Below are 21,713 nucleotides of genomic sequence, written 5' to 3' on the forward strand. Positions count from 1 at the left end.
CATGACTGTTGGACATTGTCGTCCTGTTTCGTCTTTCCGTCACTCAGCTGGTGCAAACCTCCTCGAGAGCCTTTGTTGGTTGGTTGGCAACCACTCACAGTGTACACTCTCTCAAGAACTGTACTGTGCCATCAGGAGCTGCTGGCCCACAGTGTTTCACACAAGGGGCCTGGCCTGTTGTTTCCTGTCAGATCAGCTCTGTGATGTTATTCTTGCCCTAGGGTTCCCCATTGGATCAAGCAAGAGCTAGATTTTCAATTTCCACATCCCCACCTGGGTTACAGCCCTCCATCTTGCTTTCCTTCCTCCTCCTTTGGTTTTGCCTGAGGCCATTCTCTGTGTGAACTGCTCACACATTAATTCCCACCTCAGCTCTGTTTTCAGGGGCTCTGACTTAAAGGATCTCATAGTAGTCTGACTAAACCAAGACAGTCCTCCCCTTGCTTCTGTCTGGAGCTGTGCGTGCTCCCCAGTGGTGGCTGATCCGTTCACCTTCAAGAACAGTTTTCTTCTGAGATTTTTTTTTTCTCTCTCCATCTCATCACGTATGTGGCCCATTTAGCACCTGGCGCTAGGATGGTTTTAGGGGGCCTAAAAGGTCTTTGTTCAAGAAAATGACTTCATGAGCTGAGGGAGGGCTGAAAGAGCAATCTTCAGGGCAGGCAAGGCTCACATTAATGAGGAGGATGCAACACAAGGTTGACCTGCATAAGAATGAGTACCCACTTGGTGCTGAACCAGGAAGGGTACAAGGATCAGGAAGAATAGAAAACTCTGATGTGAAGATGTGAGAAAATTACCAATGGAAGAATTGTAAAATGACCCTAAAGCCAAGAGTGCTCAAGAATCATAAATTGTGCTGTTCTGTTGTTACCCAGAGGGCTCCCATTGAGCGAATTTAATTTGCCAGCACAGATCTGTGGGGGTGACAATGGGGAAGGTAAGGGCTGCAGGAACTCCAGTTTCATCATCACCATGTTGCTGACTCCACAGCATCTTTTCAAGGGGGTAATAGCGCAAGGGTCCTGGCATCAGCTCATAGAAAGTAAATGATTTACCCTGGAGAAACTCACAGAGGCAGAGAGAAGCAGCCCCGATGTGAAATGGACTCAGGGCAGGTCTGCTACAAGCCTTCTTCCCCTCTAAGTGGACTAGGAAAAGATGACTGAGGAGCAAATAGAGAAAAGCTGTCATGTGAACACAGACAAACACATAGACACACATCACACATCACACACACACACACACACACACACACACATTTGTGACCTCACAGTATTAGATGAAATTCTGGTAAAATGGAACATAAAGCATCTAAATTTCCAACATGGTTATATAACCTTTATTTGGCTTTCTGTTTTTTTTTTTTCTTTCTCCTTCTCTCTCTCTTTTTTCCTCCCATAATAGACAATATCAGTGCCTATTAGTGCTGGCCTTGGGAAGATTAAGTGCTTTTAGAACGTGTACCCTGGGATAAACAAAGAACGAGCATATCCTGGTAACAAGTCAGTTTCCTAGGAGGACAGACTTCGTTGTCTACCCAGTCCTCTAAGGTTTGCTCACTTTCTCACACCTCATCTCAAACGCTTTCCTCATAAGGACTCTGCTAGCCTCCTCCTGGTCTACACGAGCTCTTGGCTCTTTGAGCCCTCTGTAGCTTACTATTGGAAGAGATTTTAGGATTAGGTTGTGCTATCTTTCCTGTTGTTATATACAATTAGAAACCATTTTGGAAAATGTAAATTAAGACAGATGGTTGACAGGAAGAATTCCAAGAGGTTTCCCTGGCCATATCAAAGGAAAGCAGTCCAATTCATAATGACTTTATATGTTCTCCAAATAAAACAGCAGCATAGCTTGTATCAATACGTAAGCCCTTTGCTCATATTGACTCATCTAATATTCACTATGGCCCTACCATCTTTGTTGCTAAAACAACTGAATCACAGAGATGCTAGGGAATCTCATCTAAGGGAGTGCAGAGGCCAGATGTGAACCCTAAGCACTTATGCCAAGTTCAGAGTCCATGCTCTTGGCAGGGAAGATGACCAGTGGGAGGAGGGGGAAAGGGGATGGGAATGGGAGGTTGAATACAATCAAAATAGAATGATGTACATGCATGGAAGTGTCATGATAGAACTGTTATTTATTTATTTATTTTTGCTAAAAATTTTTTTGATAGAATATAAAACTGGAAAGTCAGGGAGGAGTACAGTTTCTTAGCTGGTAAGTCATATAGCCTGGTGTGAAACTTAAAAAATCGTGGTCTACAAATTCCATTCTTCAGGCAGGCAGTGGTGGCTCACACCTTTAATCTCAGCACTTGGGAAGTAGAGGCAGGTGGAGCTCTGTGAGTTTGACGCCAGCCTGGTCTACAAAGAGAGTTCCAGGACAACCAGGGCTACAACAGAGAAACCCTTCTCAAAAAAACCAAAAACACAAATAAGAAAACAAACAAAAAAACAACAAATCCACAACAACAGAAACAAATTCCATTCCTCTCCCAATAGCATGCCATAATCCCTCATTACTAATAATGATTTATTGTCTTTCCTTTTGTCCTGGATGCCTCTACTTCTATAAACTCTGCTTTTTTAAAATGGGAAGTTTATGTAATCATAAACACTAACAGACCCAGGCCTTTAGCATATGTCTTATTACTCTACATCAAGCTTCAAATGCCTTAAATATATACCACATGGGTGCCGGAATGGGTCTCAGATTCAAAAATATATTTAATAAGGTTATTGTTAAAACCCAGCTTTGACAAAGGGTAAAGCAACCATAAGTGCATTCCGTCACTCCTGTGAGTAGAGACATGAGTGAAAAATGGGGAAGGGGTCAACTGAAAGTTGTCTGTTGCCTTTCAATTTGTCTTTTTATTTTAGTAGTTTATGTATTCCAGGATGATCAAAGTTCCTCTGTATAGTGAATATGTCATTCTGTGCATTTCTTCTCATTGTCCTTCTTGGATGTTCTGGCAACTAAAGGTAAGAGTTAATTTTTCTTTTTTTAAAATTATCTATCTATCTATCTATCTATCTATCTATCTATTTATTTATTTTGAGCTGAGAACCAAATCCAGGGCCTTGTGCTTGCTAGGCAAGCGCTCAACCACTGAGCTAAAGCCCCAACCCCAAGAGTTAATTTTCATAAGCTTAATCTTTATGTTGCTTTGCATGGTGTCCTGTATGTACTGTAAAGACTCATTGAATTAGCTTGACTAAGAATGCTAGGTAGACATTACATCTGTTTCCATGTGAGCAGGAAGTAGAAGAAAAGTGAAGAAGGATCAAACAGTAACGGAAGCAATGTAAAGAGAGAACTACTTTCCAACCTGTGGATTCAGAGAAGGTGGTAAGGCATGGGTGGATGCCGTGGGAAGATGTGTTTGCTTCCTGGCATTCGTACTGAAATCCTGACTTCAATGTCATGGTATAGGAGGTCCGATGAGTGGAAATAGTGGAAATGGAATCTTCATGAAAGGGATCAGTGCCCTGGCAAGAAGGGAACTTTTGGGGCTGGGCATAGTGGTGCATGCCTTTAATCTTTGCGTTTGGGAGGCAGAGGCAGGAGAATCATTGTGAGTTCGAGGCCAGCCCTGTCTACAGTGAGATATGTGTGTGTGTGTGTGTGTGAGAGAGAGAGAGAGAGAGAGAGAGAGAGAGAGAGAGAGAGAGAGAGGAAGAAGGAGGAGGAGGAGGAAGAATAGAGTAGAAGAGGAGAGAGAAGGGAAAGGAAGAAAAGTGGAGAGAAAAGGAGAGGAGAGGAGAAGAGAGAGGAGCAGAGGGGACAGGAGGAGAGGAGAGGGGAAGGAAGGAGAGGAGAGTGTATGATTTCTCCTCCCACTATGTCCCTGCAACCCTGTAGTCTGCAACCCAGGAGAGGCCCTTCACCTGGACCTGACCATATTATACTCTGACCTTGAACTTTGAGCTACCATAACTCTGAGGGGGGAAATCCTGTCATTTTTAAGCCTCCTCATCTATGCTGCTCTGTTGTAGCAGCCGGAATGTGCCAAGACAGAAATAGGCAGACTGGGAAGCTGTTAGCTCTCTCACTTCAGAAGACACAAGGACAGGGAGTTGCTGCTTTCATCTGGCAAGAGTCACAGCCCAAGAGGAAAGAGTGACTTGGAGAGAGAAGGCAAGAACTGGTAGAGCAGATGCCTTGACCCTTTCTCTTCCTGGGAGTCTGTCTCCTGGAACAGCATCCCTTTGGCTGGACCAATGTGAGATCAAACGATGGAGCAGTTCGGGTTGGAGGGTAATTCAATGGGCATGCAGAGACTGTGCCATAGGTCCATATACCTCAGTTTAATTATTCTTTGAGTGACTGCTGACGGTCTAATATGTCCAAAGCACCAGATCCTCTTATGTGGGAGAAACAGAGATGAAAATGATGTTGCTCCTGTGGGAAGTAGCTATTTATAGTTTGGAAGGGATTCTTAATGGGTTACAGTGAAGAAAAGGTTTTACCTTTTCAAGGGTTCCTAATTGTGTGTGCACATAGTCAAAATGGGCAGGCAATGGCAAGTGACAGTTTGTTCTTCTGTGTCCTCCCACCGGTCCATTTTAGAGGCTACCTGTTTAATTCTACAGCTAATCCCCATATCTTTGAACATATGCTTACATGTGCACATTGGCTGAACAACTGTAGACATTATTAACTTCCTTCAGATGATTTCTCTGTGGAAAATAGCCCCAGAGAAGACTTGAATTCTGCAACAGTTTTAAACCCACCTCTAACCTATAGTCAAGATCATCAGCCAAGAGCCTCCAGGCAGTGTAACCTTCTCACAGTTTTGTTAAAATTTACTGTTTTGCAGCAAGGGACAGAGAGTTTAAAAGTCAATTAGTATTACAGTAACTCACAATGAAAAAAAAAATAGCCTGTGCTCCCAATCCCAGTCCATCTCCTTCATCTCCAGATTCTAATTTTCAGCCTTTTATCTCTTTCTTCTCCTGTTTATATCCAGGTCTCTATGTACTGCAACATTTTTATATAACATGTACCAACACTGCTCATAATAGTCATATGGATAAGACGATGCTTGCAAAATAGTTTGTCTCTTTCTTTGACTCTATTCCTTTTAGGGTTAAACTTAGCCTGGTTGAAGTTTCCAAAGAAAATTCTATACATTAAAGGAGGCCTCTTAATGGCCACAAGAATGTAATAGGTCTATTCTTGAGGTATGTACCAACTGTAAGTGCTAACTGATGCTCTAAGTTTCTTTAAGGAACCTTGGGTTCTTACTACTTAAAGATGGTCCCCACCAGGTGTGGGCACATGCCTGCAATCATAGTATTATCGAGGCTGAATCAGATCATAAGTTCAAGAGCAACTTGGGATACACAGTGAGTCCTCATCTCAACAGACAGAAAAAGAATCAAAATAGACAAGTCTATACAGGGGCATTTCACAAAAATGATTTTGTTTTCTGATCTTTATTTATTACTGTATGCTCTTTTTTATTTACCCAATATCACATTCAGTTTTTCAACAAAAGAAAACACCATCTAAACCAAACCCACCCTAAGCCCACAGCCTTCCACACCAGTTTTCTTGCCTTGAATATTGTCATTTCCCCCTACAAGGACAGGTGAAAGTGTTTGTCTTTAATAGTTCCTTTAGAACTCAAATATATTCCATAATGTAACACTAATTTTTATTTTTTCTAGAACCACATATTGCTCTGAGTCTGTGTGCTGTGTCCAACAAATTGGCAAGAATATTATGTTCCAAAGTTGTTTTTCAAAAAACCGATTCAGTTCCATTTCTGAATACCATACTTCCCCATCATTACAAAAAATCCTTTTGAAAGCATTCTTTCTGCTAAATGGTTTGGTGTGGTGTCTATTTTAAGCATATGAGCAAGCAAATTATTTCCTACATGAGAGCAAAATGTTTAAATTACAGATGAAAATTCCATCCAGTTCCATAAACCTTTGTCAGAGTGGATGTGGGTTTACTCATCACAGACAAGATGTTGAAATATAGAAACATCTAAGGAGGACATTTCAAGATTAGAAACTCATGGTCTTTGGAGTGACACACATATGGAATAAGTAAGATATGAGGTATGTGGAATTGAAAAAGGTGGGATACGGGCCATCAGTGTTTGTAGTTTCCAGAATATGGAGACATCAGTGTGGGCTGAAGTAGTGGATACCTGGTTTCATGTGGTTGTTGAGGTCAGAGAAGCCTGAAAACAGTCAGTTGAACACAGGGTTGTGAAAGCAGGATCCAAAAGAGAAAACTGAATGAACCCAGCAGAGACACTATGGAGTATGGCATTGCAGTGGTTTGGGTTATAAGGACATTCTATGACCAGTGTTTCTGATGACACATTAGCTTGAACCTATACAAGCACACTTAAAAAGTGTACCATGTGCCAACAAAGCTTAGCCACAAGAAAGCCTTTTGTGCCAAGGAAAAATACAAAGTGATTTAAAAGTAGAGATGGTTATCTCCAAGTGAGCTCAAGGCCCTTTAAATGCGCAAGGCTTGCACTCTTCCTGAGAATTTTCTACGCACCAACTTGGGCTTATTTGTATTATTCCATTCCCCCTGCTTCTCCCCACAACTCTATCTCACTCATTTTCCTTCCCCTTTACATTCTGGCCGTTCCTCCAGGCACTCTGGAAAGACTGGAGGAGCTGTATGTGGAGAGCCACTCATTTCAGACTTGTGTTTCCCCATGCGTGGCTTATTAGATTTCATGCTTTTGCCAAAAGAGAAGCTGCAGGTGCTGATCTGAAAATAATGTAGGTGTATTTTGAAGTGTTCCCAACCAGTGCAAGATTTGAGCTTTGAAGACTACCTAGAGTCCAAATAAATACGGGGGAGTAGTGAGTCTACATTCTCTTATCGGTAGGCGGAAACAGATCCATTCATGGAAAAACAATTTATCAAAAGACCAGTTTGCTGAAAAACCAATTTGCTGAGCACCAGCTTACCCAGAAAGTGATTTATGGATGAGCAATTAGCTGATTAAGTAATTTATCAAAAGATCTATTTGCTGAATTATCAACACACCAAACATCATTCTATTAACTCCTATGGCAGAACAACGAATGTATTCTTCCTATCAACCAAAGTGCAAGTGTAATGTAGCTATTTAATTTTTTAACCATGAATGTAATCGCACCTATAGGTACATCTCTTCCATATCCAGTCAGTCTGAGTCATGTGGACCGGGGAACCTCAGGCAAGGAGGATTTCTCTCTGTTACGATTTTAACTTAGAAGTAGGTGCTTTGAGTTGTTGAGAGGGTTGCCCCCCTCCTCCTCCCGCCCCAAATTGTAGAATGCAAGGCTCAGCAGCCACCTCTGGGAAGGCTGTCGCTGTCGCTCCACTCTGTCTACTTGTCTTTCTCCCTAGTGACTTTAGTCCAAAAGGCGGTGGGTAGACACAAGTCTTGCCTTCTGGAATTTTATTTTCTCTCTTCATAATTTCCTGGAGGCTGAGATCACCGCCGTCTCACCCACTCTGTCTTGCGAGACCTTCCCTTCTCCCTGGTCCTTCATGTGGAGGGGGCTTCTCACGCCCCTCCACCCTTCAGTGGGGCTGGAATGGCAGAAGCATGGCTCCCTGCCCGAGAGCTTGATTGATCGGGGAGGAGAAAGACCAAGTAAACAGAGTTTCATTTCGTTTGTTTCCTATCTAGTGTCTTCTGTCCTCACCTCAGTTGGACCTGCGACTTCCTGTACGGCCTTGCTTCGGGGAGCAAGCAGGAATGGTAGCTAGATTTTTAGGAGGTTACATGGGGAAAGCCGACGTGTGACGGAATCAGCGCCAGTCCCCCCGAGTCAGGCTAAAGAGGATCCCACACAAATTCATTAGCCGCCGACTTCGTCACCGGGAGGCAGCAGTACAACGTGGGGGGAAGGAACTTGTGGGTGAGAGGGTCACAGGTCTAATCAACTCCCCAAGGGGTTTGTGTGGTGACGTCATGGGGGGGGAGGAGGATGAGCCCGAGGAGCTCTGAGCCGCAGCGTTTGCGAAAGGTGACGCCGCCGAAAAGAGATGGTTGAAACGGAAGAAATGAAGACCCGTCCCAATGGAGATCAGACCAACAAACACTCCCTGGGTGCACCTGCGCAGTTCCTTTTACACTTTACAGCCACTGGCTCCTCGCAGATGCTACTCAACAATCACTCTAATTCGTGGGTGTTTTAATTTTAGGTGTTGTATAGGTCACAAATATCAAGTGTTTTTTTCTTTAATGAGGGAATGGGGTTCTTTATTTCAATTTATTTTCCATCTAGTCTCCTTACTTTCTTTCTTTCTTTTTTTTGTCCTTTTTACCAGTAGATATTAATTATGCATAATGGCTCTCATTGTGAGATTCTCATGCACGTAAACAGCATTTGAGCGTATTCATCCCCATCCCTCTCTTGTTTCCTCCCCACCCTGCCATTGTGCTGCTGCTGCTGCTGCTGCTGCTGCTGCTTCCCAATTAGTCTTCTGGTCCATGTCTTATCTCTCTTTTTCTGCTGTTGTTTTTGATGACCCAGTGAGTCGCGTCAGGGTTGCCAGCATATTTCATTAGTAATTTTGTTTCTGGAGTGTGACAGAATGAGGTAGAATTACAAGGGCACACAGGCAATTGTGTCCAGAGCCATTTCCCCCCATCTGTGTCCATGCCATCTGGGCAAGCCCATTTGTACACACAAATGGTTCTTCTCTTTACTTCAGTTCCTCAGAGACCCCATTTAGCTTCTTGAAGTCCAGGGGTATATTCCTCTTCTAATGTCAGGCTCTTTCCAGGGCGAGGAGGTGAAGGGCTGTCCACAATAGTTCCACCACTGACGAAGAACTGAAGTCTCTGAAATCTGAAAAGGCTTGCTGCGTTTTATTCTGTTTTAGACTTGAGAAGAAAAAGGCCCTCTTCCAAACACGCTGTATGCCAGCTTCCATGTTTTGCTTACCCCTTTCAGAGAGCCGCCTCTGAAGAGAATTGTAAAGCCAAAGAGCTTGAACCCAACTGAGGCTGGGTTGGGAAATGATGCTCAAAGGGCAGAGTTACAGAGCCTAGAATCAAGAATGATTCTCATGATTATGTCTTATCTAGGAAACAGTGAGATGGACTTGCCACTGTCCCTTAAACACAGCACTAATCCGAGTTACTATTTAAAGAAATACTCAATAGTGTCAAGCAAAAGGCAGTTTGGTGGGGCCACTTTCACAGACCACTGGGCGCCACATGTGACCAATGCGCACACCTCCCTCACCCTCATCACCAGCTGTCCTGTTGTACTTGCGACCGAGGAGCTTTCCAGGAACTAAACAAATTAAATTCCTCAGAAATATTCAAAATCAAGGCTCACAAAGTTGCTAGACAACCAGGCTTGGCAGATCATCATACTTTTCAGACAACTTTAGTTCCAAATTCTGTGATTTTAATCCCAAATGCCTTCTGGTTCATAATGCTCTGTGAAATATAAAAAAAACTGGACATGTAGATAATTGCTTTCTGCTAAACAGATGTGTGTTGGGAAAAGAATTTTGTGTTTTGGGAAACTGGCTCTACTTATTTGCTAGATGAATAGTGTATAATTAATTTTGAATTTGAATTAGTGTGAATTAATTTCTGAACTTATTGTTACACAAAATGAAAATAACCATCACATAGGATTGTGACAGGATTAAGTTATATGAGTTAAGATACTTTACATGCTTTAAAATATTTTGAATATGTGAGATATTTACTTAGACATTCCTGTAGCAATGATGGAGTAACAGAAAGTTATATATTTTTCATTCTATCATGGTAAAATTTCTCCTCAATATATTCTATAGTTTAGCAGAATTAGAAATAGTTGCAGTTATTAATAGTTATGCTCCATACACTGGAGCACAAAGTACTGTACTGCCATCTTTTGGCCAAACTGTAAACTACCAAGTGTAGGTAAATAGATTTTCAAGATTGAGAATAACAGGTTATTTGTTAAATGGTTGAGTAATATGACTATGGCTCCTGCTACATAGAATCTGGGGGCCTCACGACAAAGCTACCAGCTAGCTCAAATGGAAGGAATTGAGTCTAAAATGAAAAATACCCCCCAAAGATCAGTGCTTACGGAAGAACTGGCTGCTGGAACGGTTTCTGTTAAAGTTGGAAGGGACATTAGAAGTTAATCCTTGCAGATGGCTTCCTGTCTGCATCCCCAGAGGAGAATTCAGCCTGGGGAGTTAGTAGTGGGAAGAATAGCAGATTTCAATTCTGGAAGCTGTGTGGAAAGGAGATAGAGTCAATCCTTGGCACAAAGGGAAGACCAGAGACATCTGGGCTGTGCAGAGATCCGTTCATCCTCGTGTGAGTCAGCAGCCATGTGGATGGACACAGGACACTTGTGTTCAAACCAGTGCCTTTCTCATCCTTGGCTCTGTTTCTGCACTAAGTAGAAATTAGAGGCACAATCTAGTTGTTTCCTTCACATTCTTTTAGGAGTAGGAGTGCTTGCCAGTATCCCTCCACTTAACAACGCATCCTTCCGCCAGGCAGGACCATTCAGAAGACCGGAATTGGAGGAAACCTTTTAAAAGATCCTGTCTTTCTTCCCCAGGCTGTGCAGGTTGTACCTGCAGCGGAATCTGAGCAGATGTTTTGTGGATGGATTTGAGCAATATAATCAGGACTGATTTGGGAGCGTGTGTGCAGGGGAAGAGAAAGAAGAGGCCGGAGGCGAAAGTCAACAGTTGCACTTTATACCTCCAATTTTTGTGCTATTTCCATGTCACTGAGAGCTCCACAAAGATCCTTTGCCTCATCAAACTTTAGTCAGGGTTCTGAACCTTCTCCCAGGTGTATCTGTACACCCCCCCTTACAAAAACCCACTCTTCCATCACTTTCAGTGGATGATCAAGTCCTCCATTTTCCTTTGATGTCTGATCATATTGGCCTGTCTCTAGCAAGAATCTCAATAGATTGGATTAAACAGACCCTTCCTCAGCCCCGATGTTGGTTGTTAGTAATTTTCCATCTACTGACTCCCTTCTCCGTGGCTAGACGTAACAACTTGCCCTTGTAGAAGAAACTGAGGCCAATCTCTTGTCCTTATGCAAAGTGCTGTTCTCGGGGCTCCTATACTCACCTCAGGGTCCTGAATGAGGTGAACCTTATGCCACGTTTTAGCAAACATTATTGAACAGTTTTTTGCTGTATCAAACTCAGATGATACAGCTGACATTATCCCCAATTCTTCTCCTTTTTCCAGTTCACACGCTGTCTCTCTTTAGTGTCACCTCCTTTCAAGACACACAAGCTGGCTGTGTGTGTATCTTGGGACAAAGGTTCTCAGGGCCAGCCCTTTCTTGTCCTCAGACTCTGCTCTCTTAGGCCTTGGCTGAGCATCAGTGGAGTCACTTCCTGTTCAGGGTTTGAATGGTGGAAGGGGTGAGTTGTCAGTAGGGTTCAAGTGTAACTCTTTGGGGTTGGCTTGGGAGGTGGTTGTCAAAATTAAGCTTATCTCTAAGAGTTGGCCGTGGGAGGGAATGTGTATTCCTCTTTATTCTTGTCACTTAGACCCTAGGAGACACTTAAATTCATCCCCTGGCCTGGTTAATGAAAAATGTCCCTCCCACCTGGAGAAGGCCTCTAATAGCTTGGCAGATAGCCTTAGAAAATCTGGTGCTATGGTAACAGATCCTCCTAAGGCAAACTCCATTTTATCCCAGAACAAAAGCCCTTAGGATGTAGCAGCTGCTAAGTGGGTCGTCCTGTTACGACAGCTCAGGAACCTTTCAGCTACTGCATCGAATTGTTGAGCTATGGATTAATTTAGGACTAATGAAGACAAGACGCTTCTTAAAGTCTTTAGCAACATTCTTTGTCAAACCCACAGAAGTCTTAATTGTTAGCCCCCCCAAATATACCTTCACTTCAGTTTGGCGTGTGAGGTGGTACAATCATTGTCCATGGGTTCAGAAATGATAATATTGATTCTTTAAGCGAGGTATTAATTTGAAAGGACATGAGGGTAACTTTTGTGACATGATAGCCTTATAGATTATCCAGGGTGTTCACACCTTAGCGTACACAAATGCACACAGTACTGTGCTAAGATTTGCACATTTTCACTCTGTGTAAACTGTGACTCAGTGAGGTACTCTTTCCCACCCACCATCTGCCCTTCCGACTTGAATTGCATTTGGGTTTACTAGCATTTCTTTCAAAGATTATCCCTTGGGGATTAGAGAAGTCTGAAGCATCTTAGTTGAAAGGAACAGGCAGGCGGTAGGAACTTTCCGAAGGCAGCCGCCTCCACTTTGTAACTGTACTCAGGCGTCAAGGAGTGGCACTGTTTCAAATGTCACAAAAGTACACCTCCACCTACTCCTTGTCTGTGCCTGGCTGGAGCAAAACCCAGCTTAGCTACACAGTGTCACATTGCATCTGTTCCCACTAGTCTCCAGTGTCCCCTACAAATCCTTGCAATTCTGTTACATTTCATGAGGAAATTTGGTTTTTACTTCTGGAGATTATTTCATACCACAACCCTCTCTCTTCTAATCCATAGCATCTTTCAGCTGGCACTTTACTTCTTATTTCATTAAGAAAACTGGGTGAATTGCTTCATGCCACTGGTGGCTTGACCTGACTACCTGCAAAGTTTACTCACATACTGGCCTTTTCTCCTCCTGTCTTGAACTGTGAGTCATTTCCAGACCTGGCTCTGTGGACAATTAACAAACATACTAGCCAGGTATTGTGGCTCACACCTGCAATTCCTGCCTTTGAGAGGACGAAGCAGGAGAATTGCTGTGAATTTGAGCCTAGTTTAGCTACCTCATGAGTTTCAGAGCAGCCTGAGCAATAGAATAAAAACCGTTTAAAAACATAAACAAAAATAGCTGGGCAACTGTGGCGCACGCCTTTAATCCCAGCACTTGGGAGGCAGAGCCAGGCAGATCTCTGTGAGTTTGAGGACAGCCTGGGCTACAGAGCGAGATCCAGGACAGGCACCAAAACTACATAGAGAAACCATGTTTCAAAAAACCAAAATAAATAAATAAATAAGAAAGGAAGGAAGGAAGGAAGGAAGAAAGCAACAAAAATGTAAAAAGTCAAAACAAAACAAAATAGCTTGATGACCAAGTCTCACCCTCAGTTATTGCAACTCAATGATTCTTGTGTGGAACATGTTTATTCCCAATCCTTTTCATTAAAAAACGCATCTGTATAGATTATTCTATCTACCCTGTGCCACTTAACACCCCATACCCTGGATCAAACCAAGGGTTTCTTGTCTTGCTAGGACAGTGGTGTACCACTGAGCTCCATCCCCAGCTTTGCGGGGCTTCTTTGTAACTTCTTGAGTGAAGTCTCCTCTCTCTTTACTAAACCAGTCTTAACAGCTCTCAAGCCTGTTCTGCTGTTTTCCTCTACCAACACCTCCTTCCTTTTAGCTGCTCCCCTTCCAGTAAAACTCCAAGTACTTGTCTGTACGGGTTTCTCCATCTCGGAGTCTCTCATTCACCTACACGAGCCTCTGTCGATCAGTGATGTTAAAGTCATCAAAAACCCCAACATGTCTCTCACGACAGCTGACTGGTTTTGCTTTTTGTGAGCATTTGACACATCATGTTTTGCTGACCACCTTTCCACCAGGGCAGGGCTTTCCATTCATCCTTACTAGTCCTTTTCAGTGTTCTTTATTAGCTCTTCCCTTCCCCCGAAACTTTAAACCTCAGATGATCCCTCTGGCTCGCTCCCTGCCCCCAGTCTCCTCCAGCCACACTCCTTCTCATGGTGAGACCACATGTGGGCGGCCCACACTGAATGTCTTGAACTCACATCTCTTTTCTAAGTGTCACACTTGTATTTCATTGCTTTAAAAAACACATGGAGGGCATTCCTCTCTTGAAACTCTCACCACTCCTGGGAGTTCTCACTTTCCTGTAACAAACCTGCATTTTGTCAGCTTAAGACGAAACAAAGCAAACAAAACATTGATATAATCCTTATCTTACTCTCTGTTTTTATAAAAGTCAGACAAAGACATTAGGTACCAGAAGGATCCTAGGATGCTGATTCCAAGGATGGGACTATTCACTAGACAAATGGCACTAAGATTTCTGGTCTTGATAGTAGGTGAACACCAAACGCTGCTGTGTTGTAGCACTGAATGGCCATGATATTCCTTTCTGGTAAAATTGAAAAGGATAACAAAAAAAAGAGAAAGTGCTTTGGCTTTGGCATGGGACAACTAGCAGTTAGGAGGACTGTGGAACTGGGTGGAGATGAGGGAAAAGAACAGACTAAAGGCAATCCATCCATCCATCCATGCATCCATCCATCCATGCATCCATCCATCCATCCATCCATCCATCCATCCATCCATCCACCCAGTCCATCCATCCATCCATCCATCCATCCATCCATCCATCCATCCATCCATGCTTCCATCCACCATTGAAAGTGAAGTGTGTGAGTCGGTGGATCTTTTGGGAAGAATGTAGAAAGCCTCATTTTCTGTAGCTGGAAGGCACACATGCCAGAGTACAAGACACTATAATTAACTGTGAGAGTGACAGAGTTCAGAACAAGCTGATTTCCCAAACACAGTTGGAGCCCCAATGAAGATGGAGAGATGGAAAAGGAACTACTGGGTATTCCAGTGATATTTTGAATCTCCAGATTCTCCTAAACCTGCACATCCCCTCACTTTGTGGAAGATTAGGTCCACACATACCCCTTTGAAGGCAACACGCTTGTCTATTGAGACCGAGGTCATCTTATTCAAGGCATTTCTGGGCTTCCTTTCTTTCTGCAGCCAGACCGATAACTGGGCTGGACTAACAGTGAACACCTGTTATGCTTTTAAATGGAAGTACTGGGTTGTTCTTCTAAGAGATGGCTTACAGGCACCCACTAGAGACCAGAAAAACGCATCTAGCAATACATTCGAAGTGACGTAGATGAAGGAGTGACAGATAGATATATGGGGAAATTTGGGAACAGTGTTCCGTGACACAGGGTTTAGTACTTCAGTTAAGGTCTTGGAAGATGGTTTCAATATGCTATTATTACAGCACTTATAACAGTGCCTCTCAACTTTCCTAATGCTGTGACCCTTTAATACATGTTCCTCATGTTGTGGTGCCCCCCCAACCATAAAATTATTTCATTGCTACTTCATAACTGTAATTTTGCTACTGTTATGAGTTGTAATGTAAAAATGCAGGTATCTGATATGTGACTCCCCAAAGGGTTGCAACCCACAGGTTGAGAACCTCTGACTTAGAAGCTTGGAAAGAGTGATGGCTGGAAAGTGCTCCTTGGTATACCAGAAGTACCCTGGCAAAGCACAAAGGAAGGGACTGGAAGGTTCGGGTAGCTGAACTTGCTGAAAAAGATTTTGCTATGACATTGGAAAGCCTCTTTTTCTTGGGAGTGCCCAGGGACACTTTATTTTTCCAGATGATAAAGAATGTGTGAGGGAGGGGACAGCAGCAGCAGGAAGGGACAAAAAGGTGTCGATCTCTGTAGCTCAGGGATGATCGGGCTCCTTGGAATGGTGAAGATGGAGGCATCTCGGGTTGTTAGCAAACACTGAGTGAAGATCTAACTTTCTGAAGCAACGTGGGCATAACTCCCATAATGGGCATTAGTGTTCAAATACATCAGGAGAGACAAACCTGGGGAATCATTTGAGGTGGCTTATGATGATCATGGCATTCACATGGGCAGCACAAGTAGGCATGCCCATCTGAAGAGCTTAAAACTCAATAACGATAAATAGAAAGCCGACATCACAGTCTCTTCTCAGTTTTTACCCATGAGCCTGTATCAGACCTAGAACTCCTCCATGGAAAGAGGGGCTACATGGTCCCCACAAGACTCACAAAGTTTATACAGCAGTGCCCTTGCTTCCCCCAAGTCCTTTCCCAAAGAATCATGTAGCCATTTGTTCTGGAAACCATACAATAGGAAAAGGTGGTTTTCTGCATTTTTTAGGGCCTTTGGAGACATGAGCTGAACTGACACTTACGTCCCAACACCTGCTGGGGAAGAATAAATCGGGTTCTGATGTGGACCCGACTCACAGTGTGACAGTTGTTTTTACAAGCTTTCTTCTCCTTCCAGTTCTCCAACTTGTCATTGGAATGGACGTACTTAGCAGTTGGCAGGACCAGCACATTGGTCCTTAGCCTGGAGAAGAAGAGTTAATGTACTTGGAAAAAAAAAAAAAAAGAAAGACCTAATAAACATTCCAGAAATCTGTTCTCAGCAAGAAGATCCAATCTGCTACCCAAGGGTAATGGTGGAGATACCTGTATCTCCTTTGGTAGATCACAGCAAGGTCAGTAAATAACACTGCCACAAGCTGATCCCAGAAGCCCCACTGGTAAGCGCTGTGCCTGTGTGATCTCTCTACTACAGCTTAAAACAATGTCAGGTACCTACATAATGAAAATCTAACCAGGCTACAAACATCCCTCTTCATTGTAATGATAATGCCCCTGTTATAGGACAAATAGGAGAATTTTGAAGAGGATCAGGATTCTAGAAGTCCCATGAGTCCTTAGTAAGAATTGCTGCTTTTACCTTCCCACCAACAAGTAAATGGGCTTTAAGAGTCCTCTGCAGAAGGTTTCCTGAAAGCAGGTGAGCCAGAAACTCATCAACTCACAGACAGACTTTTAATAACCGGTAAGTGTGTGTGTGCAAGCTCACGTTTCGTGCCTTGGTGCTACAGGCCCTTGTCCAACAGTGAGGACAGAATGTGCCAGTCAAGTCCCACGTGTGCCTTTGCTCAGGGGACATTTTTTGGAACCAGGTTTCTTGACCTCTAGTTGACCTCATGTTGACAGCACTCTACATCATCACTGTATAACATTTTTAAAACACAGATTGCATACCTCAGATATGTTGTATAGCTCCATGTCTTCAGAAGACCTTTTGGGACAGTCCTGTCCCTCTCTGGAAAACCTCACTATGGTTCATAAAGGCACCATAGAAGTCCATTAATCAGAGTGACTTTCTAGGGAAGGTCACATTGGTCTATTAACTGGATGTTGTGTTCAGTGGACATGATGAGCCAGAGTGCTCTGAGTTTATGGATGAGATGCATGAACTCCAGGGAAGGGGTAAGAGTAACCACTGTAAACATATGCTATGTTAGTCAGGTCATTAGGCATTGAGCTGTTTGTGGAATGCTGGGATATTCTCTCAGAAGAAAAAGTTAGTTCGTATCTCTTGATCTTCCTGCCAGTAATGAGGAAATATGAAGCCTGATGAGCTAAGGACTGTAGGAAGCTTTTTAGGATCTATAAAGGAAATATATTTAGTTCCAGAGGCTTTGGGCCTGTGGACTCCTTGATTTAAGAACATTGAAATGGATTTATGACCTCTAGAACAGTTAACATCATGATTTGTTTTAAGCCACTAAGTATGTGGCAATTTGTCACCAGGCTGAAGAATGTCTACCCTATTGTTACACAGACATCAGCTGCTGTGCCTTTGACACAAAGAAACAACTTGGGAATGAGGACACCCACCCTGACTGGAATTAACCCTTTTTCTGAAGAGCTCTGCCTTTACTGTCTGTAGCATGTCAGCCAACTCCACTCTCTATGGACTCACAAGGTCTCATCTCCATGACTGTGGAGACCTTCCCCTCCCTCAGCATAGGCTGTGCATCAGTGAAAAGGGGCTGCCTCTCCTGTTTCATGCCACGGGTCGCATCTGCAGAGGCTCCATCTAGTGGAGAAATTTAGAACACAAGCCCTCTGTTCACTGAACAGCCACGCGGACCTAGAGGCTGCACCCCTAAGGGCTTTCGGTTTTTACTGTCCTAACTCCCTTCAGGAGATGGGGCATTTACAAATAACAACCCTCAAATGGAGAAGGGCTGCATAGTGGACAGGCCCATCATTCTTTTAGTTCTTTACAGAAATGTACAGAAAAAAAGAAACAAACCCCAAAACACCCTGTTCCCCAAACATAATGTCCCTAAGTCTAATTGGGTGAGGTTAGGAGATGAGGGTCTCCTTCCTACTTTCTCTCAAGGGACGTTAAAAAGGAGTAATTCTGCTTTCTCTGAGCCGGTTGAAGCCTTTCTTTCCCTCTGCTGCTCTCTAACAAACCCCCAGTTTGAATGTCAATCTTAATCCATGAACCTTGCTCCTTTTTCCTTAACAGTAATGGCATGCCTTTTAAAGGAGACCCTTGCACCATTAGTGATCTTTGTGAGGCTTTGCATTCCTTCTGTCAAAGCCCATTCTATAGTCTATGGCTCTCATAGGGAATAGATGGAGCTAAAAGGCAAGGCCTAGAAGTAGAAGAGGCCTTTGACTCACTGAGGAATCCATGCTTCTTCCTACGTCTTTCAAGTTTGTTGGTTTGATGTCCTGGACCTCAGAGAGGAGAAAATGAGAATCTTAGTGTGCTTAAAGCCACAGATAGTCACTTTAGCTTCCTCCTGCCAATAAACTGGTGAGTGACCCTTGTCTTCATGATGGGAGTAGAGGTGGCTGCTACTGAACCATAATGGGAACACAGAGTAGTATGTTGGGCACACAGGAGGCCCGTGGGTTCATTTGTTGGTGTGCCCAGGCATAGATTTAATGGTGAGTAGAAAATTACAGCAAATACAATTCAATAATTGTATGGTGACGAGGGTCCCAGAGCCCAGATGTGATGGAATGAAGGGACTCTAGACTGGATGGCAGAAAAGGTAGCCAGCAAATACCAAGTCTATAATCTTGGGGCTAAATATGTGTATTGGGGCTAAGGATTGTTCTCTTTTTGTATATTTCTCCAAGAACTATGACAACAAACTTTAGAAACAGCTATACCTAGTCGGGATAAATACACCTTGAAGAGTGAATGCATCTCATCAGTGCAAGGATGAGCTGCAGAGATGCTGTGGAACCGGTCAGAGACCTTAGCATTCATCTTTCAGCTGCTGTGCATGGTGGTTACTAATAGCAGTAAGCATTCCTTACCATCTAGTCTTTGTCAGACTAGCATTAAAGTGGCTACATTATTTTTAAGACTTTAAAACGTTTTATATATATATATGAGTGTTTTGTTTTCATATATAAATTATGTACCATGTGTCTACAGCATCCACAGAAGCCAGAAGCAGGCATTGGAACTGCTGATACTGGAGTTTCAGACAACTATGAGCCGTCATGTGGCACTGGGAATCGAACCTTGGTCCTCTGAAAGAACTGTCGGTGCTTTTAACTGCAGAGCCGTCTCTCCAGTCCTAGGGGTTATGTTTTTTCATACATTTGTATGCAACTGTAGTGAATTCAACTTCTTTTATTGTCTTGTAGTGTCCAGTTGTATGAGTACATCACAGTTTACTTTATGTGGTCTGTTGGTGGGTCTTGGAATTATTTTCAGGTGTTGGCTGTTAGAAATAATGCATCCCTCTACCTGTCGCTGTTCTGTAGATTAATACTTCTGTACACTGTGAAAATGTGTGGTTAATAAAAAGCTGGCTGATCGCTAGGTAGGATTTCTGGGGCAGAGAGAATGCTGGGGGAGAAGGGCAGAGTCTGAGGTGTCATGAGCCAGATGCAGAAGAACTGACATGAGAAGTCCATAGATGAGGTAAATGAGCCTCAGGGCAGCACACAGATGAATAGAAATGGTTTAATTTAAGTTGTAAGAGTTGGCTGGAGACAAGCCTAAGCTATCGATCAAGCATTTGAAATTAATAGTAAGTCTCTGTGTGATTATTTGGGAGCAGCTGCTGTGATACAGAAAAACTTCCTCCACCTACATCTTTGCCAGCACTAACAAATTTATTTCTGATGGACTTAGACACAGGCATGAAATTATTGTGTCATATCATACATGAATGAGTGTTCTAGGACAGTAGATGCTAAAAGTTTTCTAAAGTGTTTCCTATGTGCCAAAATACTCCTTTATGTTCTCATTATGATTCAGCAGCCACCCCTACCCCTGACATGAGGACTGGGGGTCAGTGTAGTGGATAGCCATCCCAGCATTGGCTGGGAAGTTCCAACCCCCATTGAGGCTTCGGTAATGGTTGCACCCACAAGGCGGGGCTGAGAAGGAAACGGAAGACAGGAGATCGGAAGGGGAGGTGCGCTTGGTCCGGGGACCCTGGATGGTGGAGGGAGACCGAGCAGAGTTCTCCAGAGAACACCGCCGGACTGCCCTATACCTTTGCCAGACCCTGCAACCTACCCCTTCATTGTAAGTTACCCCACAAAATAAACCTCCCTTTTAACTACGTGGAGTGGCCTAAATAATATCACCAATAGGTCAGTCACCCCCATAAGTAAGGAAACTCTTTTCATTGCCTGCCAGTTTATTGGCATGAGGTGACCAGCTGTGGTAAAGTACACTGATACTCTCATCCTCTCCTCTTGAAGACCTAGGACATTGGAGCTGCTGTTCTGTGGATGTGAAGATGATTTTGTGTTACCTGCTGGGAGCATCAGTGATTTCTCTTTAACTTTCTGTGAGGAACTAACTTGGGGTTGATTTTTGCATATGGTAAGAAGCAGGGGTCAAGGTTAGCTTCTTTCACTGGAAACTAATAGATATGTTGATTTACTCTCTCACATTCTCTTATGTTTTTGGTTGTGAGCCTAGCCTTTAAGGGCTGAGCCATCTCTCCAGCCCATCTCATACATTCTCACACGCCTTCCTCTTTCTCTTTTCTTCTGACCTCCCCGCAACCTCCTTTTAATATCAGGCTCAAGTCCAGGGCCTCATGCATACTAAATATTCTGGTTGTCTTTCTGTTGATGTGATAGAACACTGACAAAAACCATGCTGGGCTGGTGGTGCACGGGAGTGTGTGTGTGTGTGTGTGTGTGTGTGTGTGTGTGTGTGTGTGTGTTCTTTTAGCTTACAGGTTAGAGTCCATCTCTCGGGATGCCACCCACGAAAGCAAGGCAGAAGCTTGATCCAGAAACCAGAGAGGAATGCTATCTGTTGGCTTGCTTCCTTCAGCTTTCTTAGCTACCTTTCATATACAACTCAGGCCTACCTGCCACAGTAGGGTGGGCCCTCCAGCGTCAGTCAGCAATTAATAATCCCAGGCCAATCTGGTGGAGTCACCATCCCTGGTGACTCTGAGTTGCTCCAAGTTGATAGTGGAGGCTGACTATGACAGTAAGCAAGGTTTCTACTCTACGAAGCCTTTGTTTTAAAAACGGTAGGTAAAAGTTCCTTCCTGCTCCCTCTGGCCTCCAACAACATCATTGAAAAATTTTTTTAAATTTATTTTTTAAATCATAGAACTTTGGTCCTAAGCAGATAATTAGCTTGTCATGTGGCTGAAGTTCATATGATATTGGTATTATCCATTCCTTATTCTGAGGAAACTGAATGTTTAACAAATAGGTTATTCTTTTATTTACTTATTCATTATTTATTACTTTATTTTTATTTATTTAATATTCATTTATTTAGTGTTTTTTTTTTTTTTTTTGAGATAGAATTTCTCTATATAACAGCTCTGGTTGTCCTGAAACTTGCTTTGTAGACCAGGTTGGCCTCAAACTCACAGATATCTGCTCACCTCTACCTCTCGAGTGCTGGGATTAAAAATGTGTGTCACCACCGCCCAGCTAAGTGGTTCTTCTACATACAGGTTCACTTTATTAATGTATAAAGACAGATATGGCTTGATTGATTTTCATAGGTAACAGTATGGAGGTAAGTGGTCTGTAGTGGGTAGCCCTTCCAGCTTTGACCTGGAAGTTCCAACCC

Source organism: Onychomys torridus, chromosome 15 (assembly GCF_903995425.1).
Source record: "Onychomys torridus chromosome 15, mOncTor1.1, whole genome shotgun sequence".
NCBI classification, from domain to species: Eukaryota; Metazoa; Chordata; class Mammalia; order Rodentia; family Cricetidae; genus Onychomys; species Onychomys torridus.